The 20,957-nt window shown below is 41.8% G+C and overlaps 1 protein-coding gene across 1 annotated transcript in view; it reads right to left on the reverse strand.

Moving 5' to 3' along the window:
* foxp4 (forkhead box P4) overlaps positions 1–19,815 on the reverse strand; it is a 141,038-nt gene extending 121,223 nt beyond the window's left edge. Inside the window, exon 1 of the mRNA XM_070852098.1 lies at positions 19,739–19,815. The gene's annotated coding sequence lies outside the window, so the exon portion shown is untranslated. The remainder of the gene's footprint in view (positions 1–19,738) is intronic.
* Between the last annotated feature and the right edge of the window lie 1,142 nt (positions 19,816–20,957).

The raw sequence follows: 20,957 nt of genomic DNA on the forward strand, positions 1-20,957 counted from the left end.
TTTAAAGGTTTTGTATAGCCTTTACCATGCATCTGCATAAGGTAACTGTATAGCATTTGTCACTGGGCTGATTTCCTATATGTAACACTATAGAGGTGATTGAGAATATCGGTTGTATGTAATTGTTGTATTATGTCTACACAATTTTTAGACATAATTGCAGAGTCTCTAATCACAGTCTATCCAACTGTATAAAGCTAAAGTTAGTAAAGAACCTAAATTAGAGAGCCAATTGGAGGTATAGCATTCTTAAATCCTTACCTTGTGCACTTGTACCCATGCAGACTTCCACACAGGTAACAGTGAGATGATCAAATATTAACCAGGAAGCCCAGTTAGAGTAAAGGATCGATGAATTTGATTGCACAGCCATTTCTACATTTCTACAACAAGGTCTAACAACTCTTGAAAGCAATCGTGGCCGTAATGTTTTATCCTCAATTTTGACACAGGTATCCTTTCCTATTACACCATATGCAGTATGAATGTCAACAGGAATGTGCGTTTGCAGGTATTTGATTGCCAATGCAGTGCGTTTTCGAATGACATCACTTTGTGCTGTAGCAAAGTTGAGGGAGATTCAACAATTTTTGTTTGCCTGAACATGGCCTTACCTAGTCAGCATTATGTTATCCTCTACAAAAGAAAGCTTTTCTATAGTTGTGCAGTTGTCTGACAAGACACAAGGACACGTCATTGGCAACACCTGTGCCGTGTTATATGCTACGTTAAATCATAAAATAAGTTGTCAGAGAGCCAGAGGAGACAGCTGATCTACATCCTCCATGAAAACATCAGCCACATTTATGAAAAAGGCACTGCAATTGCATCTGCTGTGCCCCCAGGTAACTGACAGCAAACATTACAAACCCAAAGCCCACCATGAAAACATGATTAAATCAACTCAGTAGTTTTACTTTTTAACTCTAAAAACACTGTGGTTTCCACACACACACACAACCACAACCACACTATTGCCACTTAACACCAATTCCAAGCTATTCCACTGGGAAAAAAGTCTCAAGGGGCCACTACAACCTTCAAGAAGTCGTTCATCTCATAGACAGAGGTTGCCAAGTACTAGCAAGCTATTGTTTACACTGTTAACCTACAGATCACCTTTGGCTGTGGGTTTGCCTCAATGTTACTTTACAGATTTTCATAAAAAATGCAGAATTGTTTGAATTTACCATGAAAATTATATCTGCGTTGTGCTTTTTTTTTTTTTGTGGAGGCGATGTGTTTGCTGTTGGTTATCAAATACTGCTCCAGCGATGCATTTTAAGCAGGAGGTGGACGCTTAATTACCTGGGTCAACAAATATTCACATACATCAATTACTTTAAAAATCTGATTAAAGAAAGGATTACATTTGCATAAATCTTCATGTGCATAAATGTAATACCATATTTTGGTGGGCATTGGTGGGAGAGACTTTATTTAGTGCCCTATTGCTGCTGTCATAATTATAATCATCCTTTAATCTTTTGAAAGTTTTGGATTGATTATGACATTCAAATCACAGAAATTAATTATTGTTTTGTTAAAACTAAATGGCAGAGTGTTTATGTGCATTGAAGTTATGTGCATTATTTCCATTGTAAAAATGATTATATGAAAGGCTAAAACATTTCTGAATTTATACTCATAAGGAATAATACAAGGTGACCCCCTTTGCAGCAAGAATTAGTATCTGACTAATCTTTACCATTCAGAGACAGTTGTGCTTTGGGCTCTCCACTGCTCTCTACTGTACAGGTAGCCCAGCTAGCAATAGGCTACAGAGGCCTCTGGCTGCCTCCATCAGTCATGCAGCCCTTGTCTTGTATTTCATGGTAATCCCTCGAGTCTTCTGTGGAGGAAGAGATGTGGGTGTTGGCCATTACACCTTACTTAATATTCATCATCCCCTTCACTCACACCCATCCGCCCATTCAGAGTACGGAGAGAGGCTCCATTGAGATGTTGCTGTTTGAAAACTCCACCCGAACAATATGCCTCCCGTCCCTTCAAACTGCTCTGATTGTCTTCTCCCTTAGGGGTCCTTAAGACAGGATGTGTGTGTGTGTGTGTGTGTGTGTGTGTGTGTATGTGTGTGCATGTGTATTACCTAGAAAGAGAGAGCAATATAGCCTCAAGGGCCTTTTCTTGACACTGGAGGGGATAAAATGAAGAGAGTGAAAGAAAGGGAGTGGAAGGGAGTGAAGGGATGGGTTAAAGGGCAGTATGAAAAAAACTGGGTGATTGGATGATGCTGACAGTTTTATGTGACCTCTGGGGTCTGCGTGGCGCAGACACACATGACACATATGAACGCACACACATATTATTACAGTGTTGAACATAAAAGCATCACATGTAATCCAAAGTGCTTGCTGCTCTGCCTTTTTGTTCAAAAGAATCAAAAGTGTGTGTGTTTGTGCGCGAGTGTGTGTTTGCAATATGAATCCTAGGCTAACAGGGCTATTCACATAGCCAGTGGCTTGTAACCCTTACCTTGTGTGTAACCTGAGCCTCGAGGGGTGAGGTGAAAGGAGAGAAGTCTGATCTCAAAATCACTACACCCAAACCTCTGTAAAAGACAGAAGATACACACACACACAATGGCTCATTATCTTATGCGTGTGTCACCGAGGTTTTATGAGCTCCATAGAGGTCGTATTCAGAGTATTGAAAGGAAAGCCTGAAGCAGACTGGTGTACAGTTCTTTACACTTCTTTGCTCTTCCCTCCCCTCTTTCCCTCCCTCTCCTGCTGAGTCCATTAAAGACCTGCAAGTTTATCAGACCTAATGTAGCGTTAGCATATACAGCTTTTGCCTGTACCACGCTCTATTCTCCCTATCTCTACCGCTCACTGTGCATAAACCTCACTAATACTATCTCTGCCATTCACAGCGGATGGGCCCCGCTAACGATGCTAATTAGCAAGCGAACACAATGCACGCTTCATCTCCCCTCCCACCTGTCAGAAGTACATGCGGCACAGCCTCAAAAACCAGAGAAAATAACTTCCCTCTCTTCTCTCATCCTCTTCCTCCTCCTTACCACCCTCACTCTTTTGCGTAAGCGCCGTTTTATGTTTTGTTTGGTTTTGCTGAGAAAACTCCAGGAGAAACTTTGCTACCTGTGCGTCTGTGTGTGTGTGTGTGTGTGTGTGTGTGTATGTGTGTGCTCCCTTCAATGCCATTTTGTTTGATAAGAAAATGGAGAAGGCGGCGAGGAGGGTAAAGGAGAGAAACAAGAGAGACCAAACAAACCAGGGACATGACAGACACGAGACGAGGGGAAACGGAGAATATAAAAGATCCCCTACTGTTTACAGTTGTAACCTCTGTTCTCTGCCTCATGTGAGGCTTTAACAGAAGATTTATTGTAAAAGAGAGGAAAGAGAAATGAGGAGAGCAAGAAACACAACACCAAAGGTAGAGACTGCTGGCCACCTAAACCCTACACCACACCCCTGTAACCATCTTTATCCCTCGGTCCACACCTTGAGGGCATTCCTCAGTTCAACTCTCAGATGAAAAGAGTGAATGTAGCCTTTCTGATGCTAAATAGAGTGGTGTGTTTCTGCTCCCCAGAGGATGCAGAATCCCGTTTCATCAATTCAGCCAGCTGCCCACACACACAAGTGCTTGTTGAGTGTATGTGCGTGGGCTAATGTGTGTGTGCGTGTGTGTGTGTGTGTGTGTGTGTGTATGAGCAGAACGTGTTGTGTAAGTGGTAGTTAGAATGCAACAGCAAAAGCTGCTCTTTAAAATGGCACTCATATTCTGAAGGGCCTACAGGGTTTCAGTGGCGCTTGCTAACGAGGCATTCATACTGATCCATTACAGAGTACTGCATGCACACACACACACACACACACACACACACACACACACACACATTAACACAATATCAAACCCACCCATGAATGATGTCTTTAAAGCAAAACTAATGCCAAAACTTTATCTAATGGAAACAATGCCACATGATGTCATAGCTATCGCGCTACACGGTTTTTAAGCATCTTGAAACAACTTTTAACATAAATGGAAAATTTGATTTAAAATATAACTGATGACTGAAAATGAGAACTGCTACTCATGTAAAACATTTCCATAAATGTGTGACTTTTAGATGCCAAGGGCCTGATCAGTCCAGAGAGTAAAAGAATAATTCTTTTTTTAGATTCACTCACTCACTCACTATGAGCCACTCTGCCACTAGTGGCTACCAGAAGGCAACATATTGTCTGCAGACATCACAGCGAACCAGGAACACATGGTTGCTTATTCACTGTAATACTGCTGAACTATGTACAGTGCTTGGAGTATTATTCTTGTTTCAATAAAAAGTCAGCTTCGATAGCAACTTATGATGACTTCTGGTGAGTTTGTCAGCAGTTTTTCTCTCCAGTGAAAGACACTATTCAGCCAGAGGGAAAAATGGATTATTAAAGTCCTATAACAGACTCAACAGGGACAAAAGTAGCCCTCTTTCACATTTTGCTTTAGTATTAGAGGTCTTTATGTTGTCAGAGCACTCCCAGGAGTTTCTGTAACTGCATAGAGACAAAGAATGCGTTGCCTAAAATGTTACACATTAGATTAAAATCAACTTGTTTGTAGTTGACTGGAATTACAAGATATTCAGTGAATTACAGCTACGCCATGAATGATGTTTCATACAATCAAACACTTTCAGTCCCATTGAATAACTTCATCTCGCAAGCGAACAGGTGAATTAATGGATACGGCAGAATTCGGCAGAGAGTAAGGAGTCACTGGCTCCTTAGGCAGCCAGATATACTGCATGTTGTAAATATACGTTTCAATCATACTATAACTGATGCACTGTGTATCGGATGCATGTGACACAACTAAAGACATAAGCTACAGGTTGTAATCACTGGAGGAATATAAAAAAGATGCTTTAGAAACACTTTATCAAAATCATTGAGTAACTCTAAAATTCTAAAAGATAATAAATATCTATTTGACTCCATGAGAAAACCATACCGAATTAAGTATCTACTTGAATGAGATAAAAGTTCTTCTCTACCCTAAACTCACAGTCGGTCTAAAGCTTTTCTTTAAAATCACTCCTAATTTAGGACTCACAGCCTGAAGCAGTGAGCCTCTTTAGCATCCACAATATTCCCTGTTTGAAGAACTAAATGCCAGAATGGTAAGACACACTGCTGCCCTGGGGATGGTAACACTGGAGGACACTAGAAGTGCTGTGAGGAAGCTATGGGATAGTTAGTTGAACATATTATAATTCCTCATGCACTAGAGCTATTGTCACTGCTAACCCGTCACTGTTGTTGCAAGCAGCCTCTTTTCACCTGTCTGCAAAGATCTTAATTGGCGGGCTTCAGGTTTTGTTCAGACTGATGCTCCCTCCTCTTTTGTCTTTACACCAAGTCACTTGGCTCTGTTATACGCTTCAATTCACTTACATTTTCCTACCACAGCTATGCAGATGATACTCGCCTAATTCTGATTTTCCTTGGTCTGAAACCCAGGTGGCAGCACGAATCTAAGCAACCCTCAGTAGTGGTGTGTCGATCCGATACCAAGTACAGGGTTCACAAAAAGTTAGGGATATTCGACTTTCAGGTGAAATTTATGGAAAATGTAAAAAGTTAATGCTACAGTGATATTATATCATGAAAGTAGGACATTTAAGTATCAGCATGCAATGGTAGTTTCTTCATCTTAAACAATTTATTGAAAGAAAATCTACCAACAGTGGAGGGTAAACGAGGGTAAACGTAAAATTGGGATGTGTCCAAAGGACGTCCACTCCTCTCCTTTCTGTGACTCTTCCAGTCTCTGTATCTCTGTTGCAACATGCTGATGACACTCTGTGACCCTCTAAGCTCAGTGGACACTTCTGTCTGAGGACCTGTTTGAAGCCTCCAGTTTTGAGGTGCTGCTGATCAATAGTTAGGTGTCGTCTTGGTCTCATGATGTCAGAATGTGAACAGCACGATGAGGAGGACTGTTAAAATACCAATTCTAACTGAACCAGGAAATGTATTGGTGGTGGTTCATCCTGAAATTTCACCTGAAAGCCGAATATCCCTAACTTTTTGTGAGTAGTGTAAATACAGGGCCGGTATCGCCGATAACGATACCGATATCGATACTTTTTTAAAATTTCGGTGGATGCATCGTCAATGTGAATCAATCTAAATTCGAACGATTTTTCATGTTTCGGAGAGCATCGGGGTCGCTGACGGTGGAAGTGGCTGAACTCTTTGGCGATAACAACTTGTACTGCTTTATTGGACACCAAGTAACAGAATCAGAGCATGTTATTGAACCCAATGCCCATCTAACTTATGGTTCTCCCCAAAACACATTAACCCTACCCATCAGTCTTTGCGGCGCGGCCCTGCCGACACCACAATATGTTTGTACAAATTTGTTGTATTACCACTGTATCTTACAGCCATTTTACACATTGTACAACTTGCCGTTGTTTCATTTTCGGCCTGAAAATAAAACCAAACATCTCCTCTTTCTCTCTGCCATTCTCCTGCTCTCTGTGCTGTGTATGTCCACCGCTGGCCAGGCCGGGTGGCCGGCGCCGCTGAGTCACATGACGGTACAACATCGAACACAAGCGGGGGGGAGGAGGAGCAAAGTAAGCCTGCTCTGCGCTGTGACAGCAGGCGCACTTAGAGACACACAGCCAGGTCACCTCTTTAATGAAACCGCTGCAGTCGTACAGGAAAGAAACTGAAACTTAAGTATCGATCTCATTACTTTGGTATCAATCAATATCGATACCAACGTTGGTATCGATATTATCGATATTTTGATCGATCCGCCCACCACTAACCCTCAGTAGATGTCTGCACAACACCTGAAGCTCAACCTTGATGAGACTGAGCTGCTCTTCCCTCCAGGGAAGGCATCTCCCACCAATGATCTCTCCATTAGCACTGAGAACTTTGTGGTGTCCATTGCTCAGACTCCAAGAAACCCATGTGTGACACCAGATTACCAGCTGTCCTTTGCAGCAAAAATCTCTGCGACAACCCGCTCCTGCAAATTCATTCTCCGCAACATCAGGAGGATATGTCCATCCCTCATTCAAGAGGCAATGCAGTTTCCAGTCCATGCTCTTGTTATTTCGTGCCTAGACTACTAGCTGGTGTGCCTGCATGTGCCATCCGACCTCTGCAGCTCATCCAGAAAACACATTCTCCCATACAACTCCGCTCCACAGTACCCTGTTTACCGATGGATGCTCGAACCAGATTCGAAACAATGGTACTTGGATATCATGTTACAAATGACTCATCCTGAATCCAGGACATGGTGAAATCATGCATCCCAGCCTGTTCGCTCTCTGCTACAGCCAATTACCTTGCTACTCTCTCATTATGAGGGGGCCCCAGCTACTGCTCAACAAAAACCATGACTGTTTGCTGTCCTGGCTCCACAATGGTGGTAAACAATACTAAAAAAAAATAAAAGAATTGCTTGATAATGCTCCAGAGTTGTAAAGTCCTGTCTCATAGTATTATAAACCTTAACCATAGTCCACATAATGTAATAATGGTCTTGAATCCTGAATGTGTCACTGGCACCTGAAGTGACACAGCACCACTATCACAGACCCTTTGCATTAATTCAGTACAGTGCTGCTTTTGGTCCCACTGAAACATTTTGCCACGAACCATGGTCTCATTTCTACATGACAGCAAATAGATAGAGGGCACTTTTCATAACAGTTGAACCAATCAGATTACAGTAATATTATCATTTTGACATTGGCCAAGTTTTCTTATTGTTTTCAAGTTTGAGTTTTCTGCCACCACTTCTCCTGGAAGCATCGCTGCTCAGCAGCCGACCAGTGTCTGACATCTACTGCTGACAAGAAGCAATTTTCATTCCAGTTTTTGTTCTACCCCTTTGATTTCAACTTTGAGTCCACACTCAAGTCATTTAATAATATCTTATATTATCTTTGGAGAGATGTTTTAGGACATTTAGGACAAGGATTTTACAAATAGGAAATACTGAACCAGACCATCGGATTCCTTCAGTGATTCAGGCTAAATAGAAGCCAGCAGGAAGGGTCCTTCAAAAATGTGTGTTTTTGATGACCAACCAGGTTAAAGGATTCTTCAATGTCAGCTATTGTTTGCAGGTATTCAGTGTGGAGACAGAAGGCCTGTGTCTGTTCTTGATTTTCTATGATCCTTGGCTGTGGCATCTGACTGGACCATTTGACTCTACCAAATGTACATTTCTGCTTGTCATGGTCATGTAAATGTACATGAAAATGTAGTTCCAGAATTGATTCAATTTAAATTCAAAACATTTTTGACAAAAAACCTCACTGCTGCAGTTCTATAAGTAATCCAAAATTCCCCCCTTTACATCATACTGAAAATTGAAGTCCCCTGACTGACTGTGAGCAATGGTGGGTGTCTATTCAAATCATTTTGAAAATATGCAATTTAAGTTTGGTAAATTAATTTGAATACCACAAGTAACTATACGACAGATTTAAAACACTTACACACTTACACTTGTTTATTTCAGTGAACTTTGTAAAGCACTATGAGACACTCTATTGTGATATTGGGCTATACAAATAAAATTGAATTGAATTGAATTAAAACACGAAATACACAGAAAACTGAGGCCAAGCCAGTACACAGAAGCACTCAAAAGTGCCCATGAGTAAGTTTTGACAAACCATTTTACAATGGCTAACCTAAAATCTGTCCTTGTGTGTTAAACAACAACAACAACAGTAACACATTGGTATGCATTGGTTTGAATAAAAAAGGCTGTGTTTTCTTTGGATATTAGAAATACGGACACAATGCCAGAGGAGACAGAACAGAAGGTAAACTTTGCCTGAGCTTTTGGGTACTGCAGCTCTTGATTTCACACTGAATACTGAGGTGGACAAATGAGCTTTCTTTTAGGTTTCAACATTACTCAGCTGGTTAATTACAGTTATTTAGAGGAATAAATGTCCCTAGTTTGTACATTTCAATAACACGCTGTCAGTTATATAACCAGTATGCATACGTACATATATACAGACATACATACATACAGCTTTCCTATTGTTTACAGTAAACAACCCTTCACCAGCAAAACAAAATATCACTCACACTGTAGATTAACCACTTCAGTTCCAGGCACATGTTGCAAAGCAAACACTGTGTGAGTGAACATTACTCAGCACTTGGCAAACTTCCTAAATTCCACAACCAAGTGTAGGTCTCCCTGACCAACCATCAGCACATGCAAACATTTGTTAGGGTTAATTTTACTCATACAGTATGGAATGCGCATAAAAGATCCTGGACCTGGCCGTCCAATTAAAAGTCGCAAATGAGAAAAATGGGATAATGCTGACCAGTAGGTTGTCTGGTAGCAGTGACTGAAAATACAACATAATTGTATAAATAATACACAGATTTCTACCTTCTCTGCAATAATGTTGCATTTTTTTGACTATTCTCTAGCGTATATAATCACTCAAAATCTTACTATATCACCCCAGGTGTAATGCAGAACACAAACATGTGGCTGGCTAATATGATTACAGAATAGAATTTCTGTAATTTTGCATTACGTGCACTCTTAAAGGTTTGATCATTTGAAAAAAAAAAATTTCAAAGAAACTCCTCAAAACATAAACAACTTTCAGTTGGGGCGATGAGACCATACCATTTTTGAGTTTCTAAATGCAGCACTGCAAAACTGTTCGATTCTTTTCATCACAAGGTCAAGTACTTTGAGTACAAACAATGGCTGCAGCCTCACAGCAAACTCAGAAAGTAGTGCTGCCCACAGATTCCCTCTCTTTGTACTTCGTCATGGCAGAGCGTGTGTGCGCGTGTGAGAGACTGTGCTCTTTGTGTCTGTATCTTTGTGTCTCTAAACCCTTTTAAGACATTGATTTCTCCTTACAACAGACAGAAGGCTCTATAAGGGGACAAAGATGGAGTGATGAATGGTTGCTGTCCTCAAGAGGGATGCTTGTTTCCTTGTCTCTCTTTGATGAGGTCACAGACAGGACACTGGATCAGAGGTCATGGAGCTACATAGATTGACATCAAAAAAACATTAAAAAAAAACTCATATTATTTTGTTCAGTAGGTTTCAAGCTAAAGTTACCAATATATTGTTACCTCCTTTTTCAGATTTAAACATGCCCTCCTCTAAAGCACATATGTGTCACATCAATAGTGATTACTTTGGTGTCTCTACAATTCGAGTGCCTACCTTTGATTACAAGTTTGTTCACACCTTCCTATCTGTGTATGAACTGACGCTAGTCGCTCTCTGTTATGTCACCATTGCTGGAGATGATAATAAATTCACCTGCTGAGAACAGCCTGAGGGGCCTGGCTTGTCTCCCATCTGTCATGCTGCTGAATCCACTGGTCCTATGCTTACTTTTAACCTGACCTCATGTATTTTAACTCGTTAAGAATTGTTTGAATGTTTTGTCAATGTAAACACTAGTAATTGTTAAAATGATGGATGGCCACAATATTCAATAAATGGGATTCAAGAATTTTTTGCCTCATCTGTGGAATATACTATGGTTCTTTGTAGAACCCTCAGAAGACAAGAGGGTTCTGGAGGAGATCCTTGAAGTACAAAAGGGTTTTCTGCGGGATGTCCCAGTGGCTTATTTGGTAAAGTGTGTTCCATTAAGGCTTAGGCTTATACAAAGCAGCCCGGGTTCAACTCCAGCCTGAGGCCCTTTGCTGCATGTCTTCCCTTCTCTCACCTGTTTCCTCTCAGTCACTTTCTAATACAGGCAAAAAATGAATATCTTTCAACGATAAAATATTTAGATTACATGAAGGTCTTGGTAGAACCCCCAGACAGAGTTCTAGAAGAGATGACAGGGTTCTCGCTAGAATCCCCTGGGTGGGTTCTTGTTAGCACCTTTATACTGTGGAAAGTTCTAAAAAGAACCCACAGAGAGGGTTCTCTGTGGAACCTCTCGTACGGAGTTCTGTGTGTAACCTGTCATAGATGGTTCTAGGTATAACCCTTTTATGTTGGGTTCTAAGTCAGAGGCCAAAAAGAGTTCTCCTATGGGGACAAGCCAAAGAACCCTCTATGGTTCTAGTGAGCACCTTTATTTCTCAGAGCGTATACAGATGCAGACAAACACACACATGAAGTACTGTACGCACCAACACACACAGACGTGTCTTATAAGGAGGAAAAGAAACGGCATGGGGTGTTGTTATGCAGCACAATGTACTGACTGTGCATAATGTTGTATACTGTACATCCTTGAAATCCCCACATATGAATGTGTGTGTATGTGTTTGTGTGTGTGCATTTAGGGGTCAGAGGTCAGTGAGTGAGGAATGGGGAATGCTCATGGAGCACACAACCAAATTCCAGCTAAACAAAGCTCTATCTGTGTATTCAAAAACAAGAAGGCTTTGGGACACAGTGAAAGGTGAAGACACTGGCCTCTGTCTGGATGACTGCATGTCCAATACATGTTCCTCTCTCCCGTTTTCTTTGCTGCTCTTTTTCTTTCAGAAATGTTTCTTGGCAGACTGCTGTTCCAAAAAGTTCATTCCTCTTCCCTTTCACCTGAAAGAAGTATTTAATTTTTTTATCCTCTTATCTGCATCAACTTTTTCTCTTTTTCCTTCCACCTCCAGTTCCCTGTCTGTGTCTGCCGACAGCAAGCTTGTTAGTAGGGTGTTTATGAGCTGAGCCACTGTGTGTGCATGGGTCTGAATTCACTCGTAACTTTGCCTGTGCATGCTTCAGTGTGTGCATGTGCATGCAGCATGTTTGTGTGTGAAGTGTTTGGGTGCATAGTGTGTGTGGGCTTGCTTGTGGTGCCGGGCTGTGGAACGCAGAGGTCAAGAGGAGCTGACCTCCCCTGAGGCCTGAATCTTGTGAGAAGGGGGAGGAGAGAGGTGAGAATCTTAGACACACACACACACACACACACACACACACACACACACACAAACAACACAAACAAATACGCCCATACACACTCAATCATTAAAGGAGGTTTTTTCTTTACCCATCAGGATCATTTATACAGAGTCTGAACCATTTATTTTGGAAAGTCGCTTCATTAAATCATTACCCAAACAGTCACTGCCATTATCAACACAGGGCACGATCGTCTTTGTTCTTAACATCCAACCAAGTTTTTCAGAATATAATCATTAATAGGGGATTGTTTCAAATCTGAATTGACTAACCAGTTACTATGGTGAACTTAATCTTAGCAATAAAATAGGGTCTTAAAATGTAACAGACAGGGCTGATGGCCATCCTTCACTAAGACAAAAACAACCAGACAACTCCAGACATATAGAGTCATGTAGCACTCACAGATATATTGTGTAGGCACACGCACACATGCACATTCACACCTGCTCTTTCCTTCTTCTGGCTGTTATTTAACTGCTTTTATTCTCTTGGCCTTGCTTTTTTTTCTGGCCCCCTTCTCGCTCCCCTACACCCTTGTCTTTCAGACTAAACAAATGTATCTTGGCTGGGAAACAGCTCTAGATCCAGATGCTGTCTCTCTCTCACTCCCTCATCCTTCACTGCCCATCCTGCACACCCCACCACCACCCCCTCCAACCATCGCTGACCTTTGCCCCGTCACCCACCCGCCCACCCTCTCTTTCTCTGACAGGCTAGGAGTGCTGCAGCACCTCTCCCCTCTCTCATTCAACAGCACTCATTTATCCCCCTCCCCAACATTAAAGCTGAGAGTTGCTCTTCTTGTCTGGTCAATACACTCTTCTCTTTTAGAGGCTGGCCATTGCTTAACCGCTGCACAATTTTGATAACTCTGTTGTCCTTACTTTTACAAGACCCCTGAAGAAGAAAGCAGGACAATGAATGAGGGAGTAGCCTAAGCTAAGAGGGACCCTATCAGGCTGGCACACCTCTCCTGTCCTTCTGCCTTTTATCACTCAAATGAAATACTTCACATCACTTGAAAATGCAAAGGAGCTTTTGTATTATTGCGGATCACATACTGGCAAGTCATGCTAGACAGACGTGAAACGTCCACACATACATAATGTACTGCACACACATACAGGATTAGTGATGACAGGGCCCACCATGAGGTTAGATGTGAGGGGATCTAACATTCATTTCTGACTGGGAACTGTGGCTTTTCAAACAGGAGTGGGCCCACCACAGGACAGAAAGAGCGAGAGGGACACACACATGCAGACAGAAAGAGAGGGAGAACTTTGTAAGCCCTGTGGTTATATTTCCCTGGAGCCTACCCCAGCTTTACAACTCCATTAACTGCTCTAGTGCAGATTTTAGCCCGCTTCGGCCCAGATTTGTTCTGAAATAAATCAGAACTGGAGGAAAGGAAAGTCCAAAATGTGGGTCCCTGAGCGCCTTTGGTATAATACCTTCCACTGGCCAAGGGAAGGGATCCAAATATTAGAACGACTACATCTCTCACTCCGCACAGCCAGAGCAGGGCCACCCCAAGACGCAGGGCTGCCCGACTGACCCTCCCATTTAAGACCTTAACTTCTTCCTCTTTACCCACTCCTTGAATTTAGCACCAGCAGCTTGTGTGTATGGTGCCTGTGTGTGCTATTTGTGTGTGTGTGTGTGTGTGTGTGTGTGTGTGCGCGCGTGCGTATGGGTCTCCAGTGATTCCCTGAACCCCGCAGCCAGTCTCATTTCAGCGCTTTTCTAAACATCACCTCTCAAAGCTCATTCCCGAATAAAAGACAACATGGAAAGAAAAACAGGACAGCAGCAGAAAAAGGAGGAAATGTTATTTAAAAGGTACCAGACCGCAGCATTTTCCACTGATATTATATACTCCCTGCCCAATCCAAAATATATACGGGCCGCGGGCCAAGAATGTAAAAATAAAACACATAGACTCAACATCTGGAGCAAACTGAACAAAACCCTCATTTAATCTGCCCTGAATACAGCATTCTGCCATTCTACCTCTGGCCTGTCTCATTCACTGTCACACACACACACTCATATTCATGTACACACACACACTCTTTGTCACATATGCACATCTACTGTCCACAGTCCTGTAGACTACAAATACAAGCATGAATATTGAGTTTAAACCAGATTTTACATGCACGAACACAAGCCACCCGCAGAAAGCCTTCATCATCATCTACATCATCAACATCATCTTTCAATACCTTCATAAAAAGGTATTCAGAAGAGATAGAGTGAGAGAGAGGGAGAGGAAAAGTTTACACTCACCTGTTTTATGCACATTTTGAATTTGACTATAAAAACTTGAATGAGTTCAGAAAAATGAATATAAATATGTCAGAATTCTTCCTGCAGTTGGTTGAGGCAAAGCAATGGTGTGTCTATAAACAGAAGATGCAATAAAGGCTGATGGAGACTAAGAACTTTTATTTCCAGCAGTGGCATCAATGTGTTGATGCAATTCAGCATTAAATTCCCCAGGTCCAACAGAAAGCTAAAAAAAAAAAAAAAAAAAATAGTGGTAGAGCAGACAAATTAATTCATGAAAATAATATAAATGCCATATTAGGGAAAGAGCAGCAATGAAATGCCCCGACGTACCAGGGGTTCAGAAGAGCTCCTGGTGCTCTTTTAATTGTGTGCCCTTGTTACACCCTCTTGAGAATATTCAAATAACACTAGTTGATAGACTTTTAGGAAATTCACCAAAAAATGTTCCGAGCACTTGGTTGGAAACATAGAGAGACAGAAAAGAAAGGGAAACATGAGCGAGAGAGGAGAAACAGAGTGCATGTGTGTTCGTCTGTGCTTATTTTTCTTTACTTACAAGGATCACATGTCCTCACAGTGATATTTTGCCACTCCTCATTAATTTGGGGTTAAGATTTCAGTTAAGTGTTAAGATAAAGATTAGTATAGGGTTTGGTTTATGAACTGAATGCAGTCAGTAAAGTCATCCTTAAGTGCAAATGTGCATTTATAGATGTGTCTGTATGTGTGTGTGGGGTCAGCATCCTCTCAGGAGTTCCTGCTGCCGGCCCCGGCTGGCAGTAGCTGTCTAGGCCGAAGAGCGGGTTAAGAGCTGTGTAAGTTGTGGGTTTGATTCCTGCCCAGGCCAGGTGGAGGGTGCCAGGCACAGCAAACCACTGGGTGCTGCACCTCTGCCAAGACCAGGCACCACGCTCATAAAATGCATTAACCTCTTCAGCTCCACAGACCATTCGCTGGGTTCATCTTTAAAAATGCATCTTGCACAGAAAAGGTTTAGTCAAACCCCTAGAAACTCATTTTATATTCTAGCCGAGCTTAAAAAGCTTCCAAAGATACCAGATAAGTCAAACAGTGTCGGGGGTATAAAATGATGCAACGGGAAACTAGAACTTTTCCATGTAGCTGTAAAAAAAAACTGGCATCTGGTATGACTATTTCATAAAATAAATGAGCTTTAAATTCAGCGAAGCAAGTACAGAAGCAACTTACATGTGGCATTGTTTTACAGCATGATCATACACAATAGTAATGTTTAAGTATGTTATTCAATGCTCAATACACAGGTGTTTGATGGTTGAAGATTGAAGAAATTAAATGTGTGTGCTCCAAACAGTATAGTAGTGAATACAGTATACACAGGAAAGTGCAGTGATGAGTGGTAAGGACGACAGTGATCCTACATTCATGTCAAGCTTCACAAATACACACACAAACATTAAGTCACACAGGGAGAACAAGAGAGACGATAGCGAGGGAGCCCGAGAGTCTGCTCACACAGATAGAACTGTCAAGCTTGGTCAGGTTTACAAGCACAAAGAGGTGTGTGCGCATGTGCATATGAGTGTGTGAGTACGAGAAAGCGCGCGCGCATGTGTGTGTGTGTGTGTGTGTGTGTTGTCTCTGCAAGCATCTGATAACCTTTAACCTGCAAACTCAATCCAGCTCAACAGTGACAGCAGAACACAGAAGCACATCAAAACCAAACCTCGCTGACAGCTGTTTATATGCACCGACTCCTATCAGGCGTGCAAACACACACACACACACACACACACACACACACACAAACACACACACACAAGATTAGAGTGTGAATATCAATAACCTTAACCAGGGGCAATGAGTTATAGAGAATGAAAGCACTAACATCTTGTATCTGAGTTACACTGAATCACTGTCTTTATGTCAACAACGATTTACCAAACCTGAAACGATACCTGACTTTTCCATTTGGCCTTGCAGGTGCTTTAAGGCACACAGCTCACTGTGCACACGCTCTCGCTTATTCCACTTTCCTCTTAGCTTCGCAGAGCACCATCTGTGAGTGGACGGCATGTGTTGTATCATAATTTTCTGATCTACCCAAAACGACATCTCTTCGCAGAACACCGTGTGCCTGCAGTCATACACATGTCTAAGGGACACGTTCGATCAGAAGTGTTGGATCGGTTACATAAAAATACATTCCTTTGTAAATTAACAGTGTTTAGGAATTGCCTCCTTTTGAAGTGATTTTTAAAAGTTGTGCGAAACCTCTAAGAGCAATTAAGTAATATAAGGAAATCTTTTAATCTGTCATGGATAAGTAGCAACGGTTTGCAAAGGTTTTCATTAGCAATTGCTATTTTAGTTTTTATTTAATTAAATATTACCTATAAGATGAGAAACACAAACTAAATATTAGCAAGACCCAACACAAAATTCATCAATAAACAGTTGCTGTCATGAACGCAGAGGTCAGGTCTGCATCATGAACCCAGTTCATGTAATTAGACTTATAAAAACAAAAAAAATATAATGGAAACAGTGAAATAGCAGCCCTGCTGATGGCTACAGTGTACTGGTACATCTCTATGTTTTACCTTTTGTACATTGTTAAGCAGTCAGTTTTTACTTTGAACGAATCTGTCATGCTTAGGTTTCCTTTTTATCATCATGCCTGTGTTCACAGCAAGTACATAAAAAAACGCACTGTGTATATCAATGGAGAGATCGAAATACAGGATATTACTGCATTATTCACAACATGTCCCAAGGGTCAAGCTTGACACTCTACTGGGCTCTCACTTATTTTAAAAGACTCCGTATCCTTCTGTTCCATTCCCGGTTGGTTTACCTCTTTCTCTTCCTTTATATATACAGTATATATTCTAAACTGAATCTCCACCATCTCTGTCTCTCTCTCTCTCTCTGTGTCAGTCTACTGCCTTCGCTCTCTCGCCCGTCCAATCCCCCTCCTCGGGCTTCAGTTAATTCATGAACAGCATCATGATTGAATATTAATAATTCACATCAGCTCTCCCTGATGACTCATTACAACCCTTCAAATGGAGAGGGAGGGAGAGGGAAAGACACAGCTGAAAATACAAAAGCCTGCATACATACACGCACACCCACACACATACACACGTATCCAGAGATCAGCAAAATAAAAGTTTTCTTTTTTTTCTTTTATCTACTTCCGTTTAAGGGTCTGATATTGCAGCCCAGACAAACATGAACATACACATGCATTCACACATAATAATTGCTTATTTGAACCAGTTACAGTGGGGGTTTTGGTGTGAGGGCTGTGGCACGGTGAAATGGAGAAATAAAAATAATTAAAAAAAACGACTGGAACAGAATTATTAAAGGCCTTTAAAGGAATCTTTTGACAATTTAACAAAAAGTGGAAGACGAGTGCATAAAATTCAACCTTCCCCTTTGGAGTGAAAACAAAACATAAAAAATCGACTTCATTGTATCAGCATGTCTGTGGGAGTGTGTGCAGGCTGGTATGTGCACATGTAATATATGAGGGTGACATCTTGAGAGTGTCAAGGTAAGCCCAGTGAGTTTTGGTCACTGAATAACAAGCATGTTATTAAGCCAATTATTAAATATGCAAGGAGAATATTCGCATTAAATCAAGTGACCTCTGAGACCTTGCAAAGTTGTCATAGCAGTGACAGACTGAAGAGAACTCAATAGAAAAATGTAAGTCTGGCTTGGTTGATGATTTTTTTTTGTTCAAAAGAATTTTCATGTTCTCATTGAGTGCAAGGCAAAACGAATGCTTCTGTGCATGTACATGTGTTTGTGTAACACACAAACATTCATCAATTAATGACAACAATCAAGTCGATACAATTTTCCCTTCAATGAAAACCTTATTTTACAGGCTATGCTCCCACAGGATAGGCCGTGCTTTGATTTACGCACACAAAAACATTCTCTCTCTCTTTCATACACACACACACACACACACGCAAACACACACAGACTGTTGCACAACCATTTAGCCCCATTAGTGGAAAGCAGAGTTGAACACCTTGCAGACTGCGAGGTGTGTGTCAATCGATGGAGGTTAAACCCAGGGTTCAAATATAAACAGCCGGATAAGTCACAATCAATAGCTCCTATCTCCTGGCAACTGGTCAATACTTCCACACCCCGAACCAGTCAAAGGAGGAAGAGAGAGAGCAAGACAGACACACACAGAGCGGCGTGGAGCTTCTATGTACCTGTTTTGCGATAAGGATGTTAATGAATATATACGCAGTCTCACACATATTGCCCTCAGTTGATAACCTGCTAGCATAGCTGTGGTAACTCAATAGACAGCCGTGCTGATGAAGAAAAAAACACAATGGTTCCTATTGATTTTCCTGCCGTGCCAGAATACCTCATGCTGCTAACTCACTTTAACAAGCTATTCTCAACCACGCTACAAACGAATATGAGACACACACATTCACATGTATAGGCCTACATCTGGGATTACTCAATCAAGGTAATTCCTGCCTATGATATGAATCCCTGCCCTGTTACCTACAGTATTTCTTAATATACATTCCTTGTCTTTCTACCTTTGATTTGCACTTTTTGCTCCGTATCAAGCCAGAAACCATACCTCTACAGTAGCAGGCCGAAGTGCTAGGAAAGGAATATTATTCCTTGTGTGAGTGTGCATGTGTTGATGCTGTGTGTGTGTTCGTCTCAGCGCCTAAGCCATAGAGGAGATGAACTCCATATGCAGAGTGTTTTCACAGCCCTGAAGGAAATCATGACCATAGCAGAAAACCCACCAGCTATTTCACTAAGGTCTCATTTGTCTGTGTCTTTGTGTGTGTGCATCTTGTGTGAGGGCATGGTGTGTGTGTGTGTGTGTGTGTTTTTGTGTGTGTGTGTGTGTGGGCGTGCATGCGTTATTTGTGTAAGCCTGTGTGTGTTCTGGTGTGATTTTTGTTTCTGCATTGGCACGCACAGCGTATCACACCCACCCCTCTGTGACCAGCACAAAATAAAAATATACCTTACTTCCCGTTAGCATGCCAGTCCAAGGGTTGGGATGTGTGTGCTAGCGTGTGTGTGTGTGTGCGTGTGTGTGTGCATATGCTTCCAAGGGTGATGAGTGGGTGCCGGCAGTGTGTCTTTGTGTGTAACTGCTCAAAATAAGGGCTCTTCACTTCAGTAAAAGGCCATTAGAGGTGCTGTAGGGTACAAATGTGGCCAAACACTGTGCACAAACACTCAGACACACACAAGCCCACACACACTCAAAAATTATTAATCTATGTCCATATATTTTAAAGGCTAAATTCAATTTGTGATGCCGAGGTGAATTTTAACTTCTGGGCTGTTAAAACGCTCATCAGTCAGACTGAGAAAAGGAAGGAAGGCGTTCAAGGGAGAAGGTGATCACTTGTTGATAAATTATTTCTTTAATTTGGCTTCAATTTCTAACAGCTTCAGAGTCACAGACAGAGTCTCACACCTTCCATTTGTTCTTTTGTCCCAGCTATCGGAAGCAGGCATCGTGGGAGAGCGTCTTCTATTCAGTTCTCAGTCCTGCCTCTACGTAGAAACACAATCTGCTGCCATTCCCACCTAGACACGAGACCAGAGATTGGTTGATTGTTTCTAATGCAGGCTCTGGCGGGGCTTTATCACTACAATAAAGTTGGGAGCTGGGAGCTATCAGTGATGGCAGGCCCGCTAATACAGCTCAGCCTGAGCCATGCTAATCATTTACAGCAGCGGTCTAAGCGGGACACATGGCTCTATTAGCCCACTAGCATCATAAGCCTGATTAGTAAGTGCTTCCTCGTTTGTCGTCTGTCTGTCTGTTTGCTTGTCTTTCTGTCTGTGGACAATGAGGATTTGGGGAAGGATGTTTCTGAGGGATTCATAGATGAGCAATTGTGCGATAGTAGCCAAGAAGAGAGAGTGAATGAAGCGCAGAGTATGAGGATGAGACATGAGGTACCACAGGAGATGGGGCAGGGTGCCATAGACTTAGGGGTGCGGGCGCGTTTGGGGAGGGATGGGTTTAAAAAATGTACAGGTGTGCAAGACAGGTGTAAGTTATGAACTTGCTGGAGTGCCAGAAGGAAGAAAACAGGCATCAGTGATTACCTAAAGAGCCGTAGACTCAGGAGACAGCCGGTCTTTATGATAGAATCAATAACCATTCATGGTCGGCTGCTCTGGAACCAGCAGTTGTTCCTCTAACGCACACAGATCAATACAGGTGATTATCAGAGTTAACCCTTCACTCTCTAACTCTGATCTTTAGTCTCCAGAAAGCAAGACATTCGGGTCAATATCCTCAGATAACAAGCTGAAGATTAAAACACATACAGCCAGGAAAAGTTTTCGACATCACAGCCAAAAGATGTTGTTTTGATACTGTACTCATAAAGTGTGGAAGGACTGAATCAAATTGAAAATACTTTTCCCACAACGGCTCTCATAAATATCGATTTCAGTTCAGTTCTGCTGTACTTTTATATTTATCTTTGTAAATGCTAATAATCCAGCACAATGCCTTTGTAAGTGTATAAAGTAATGAAATAATGAGTAATTCCTCACCATTTTAGGACCTGGCCTGTAACAGTTGTGTGTGGTAATGTGTGTTTTGCATGATGATGCCCTTCTTGCCCTTGGCTGACTCTGTGTCTAAGGTCAACCCCTTTCTCTCATTAGTTCTGACC

The sequence above is a fragment of the Pempheris klunzingeri genome, chromosome 2 (assembly GCF_042242105.1).
Source record: "Pempheris klunzingeri isolate RE-2024b chromosome 2, fPemKlu1.hap1, whole genome shotgun sequence".
Lineage (NCBI taxonomy): Eukaryota > Metazoa > Chordata > Actinopteri > Acropomatiformes > Pempheridae > Pempheris > Pempheris klunzingeri.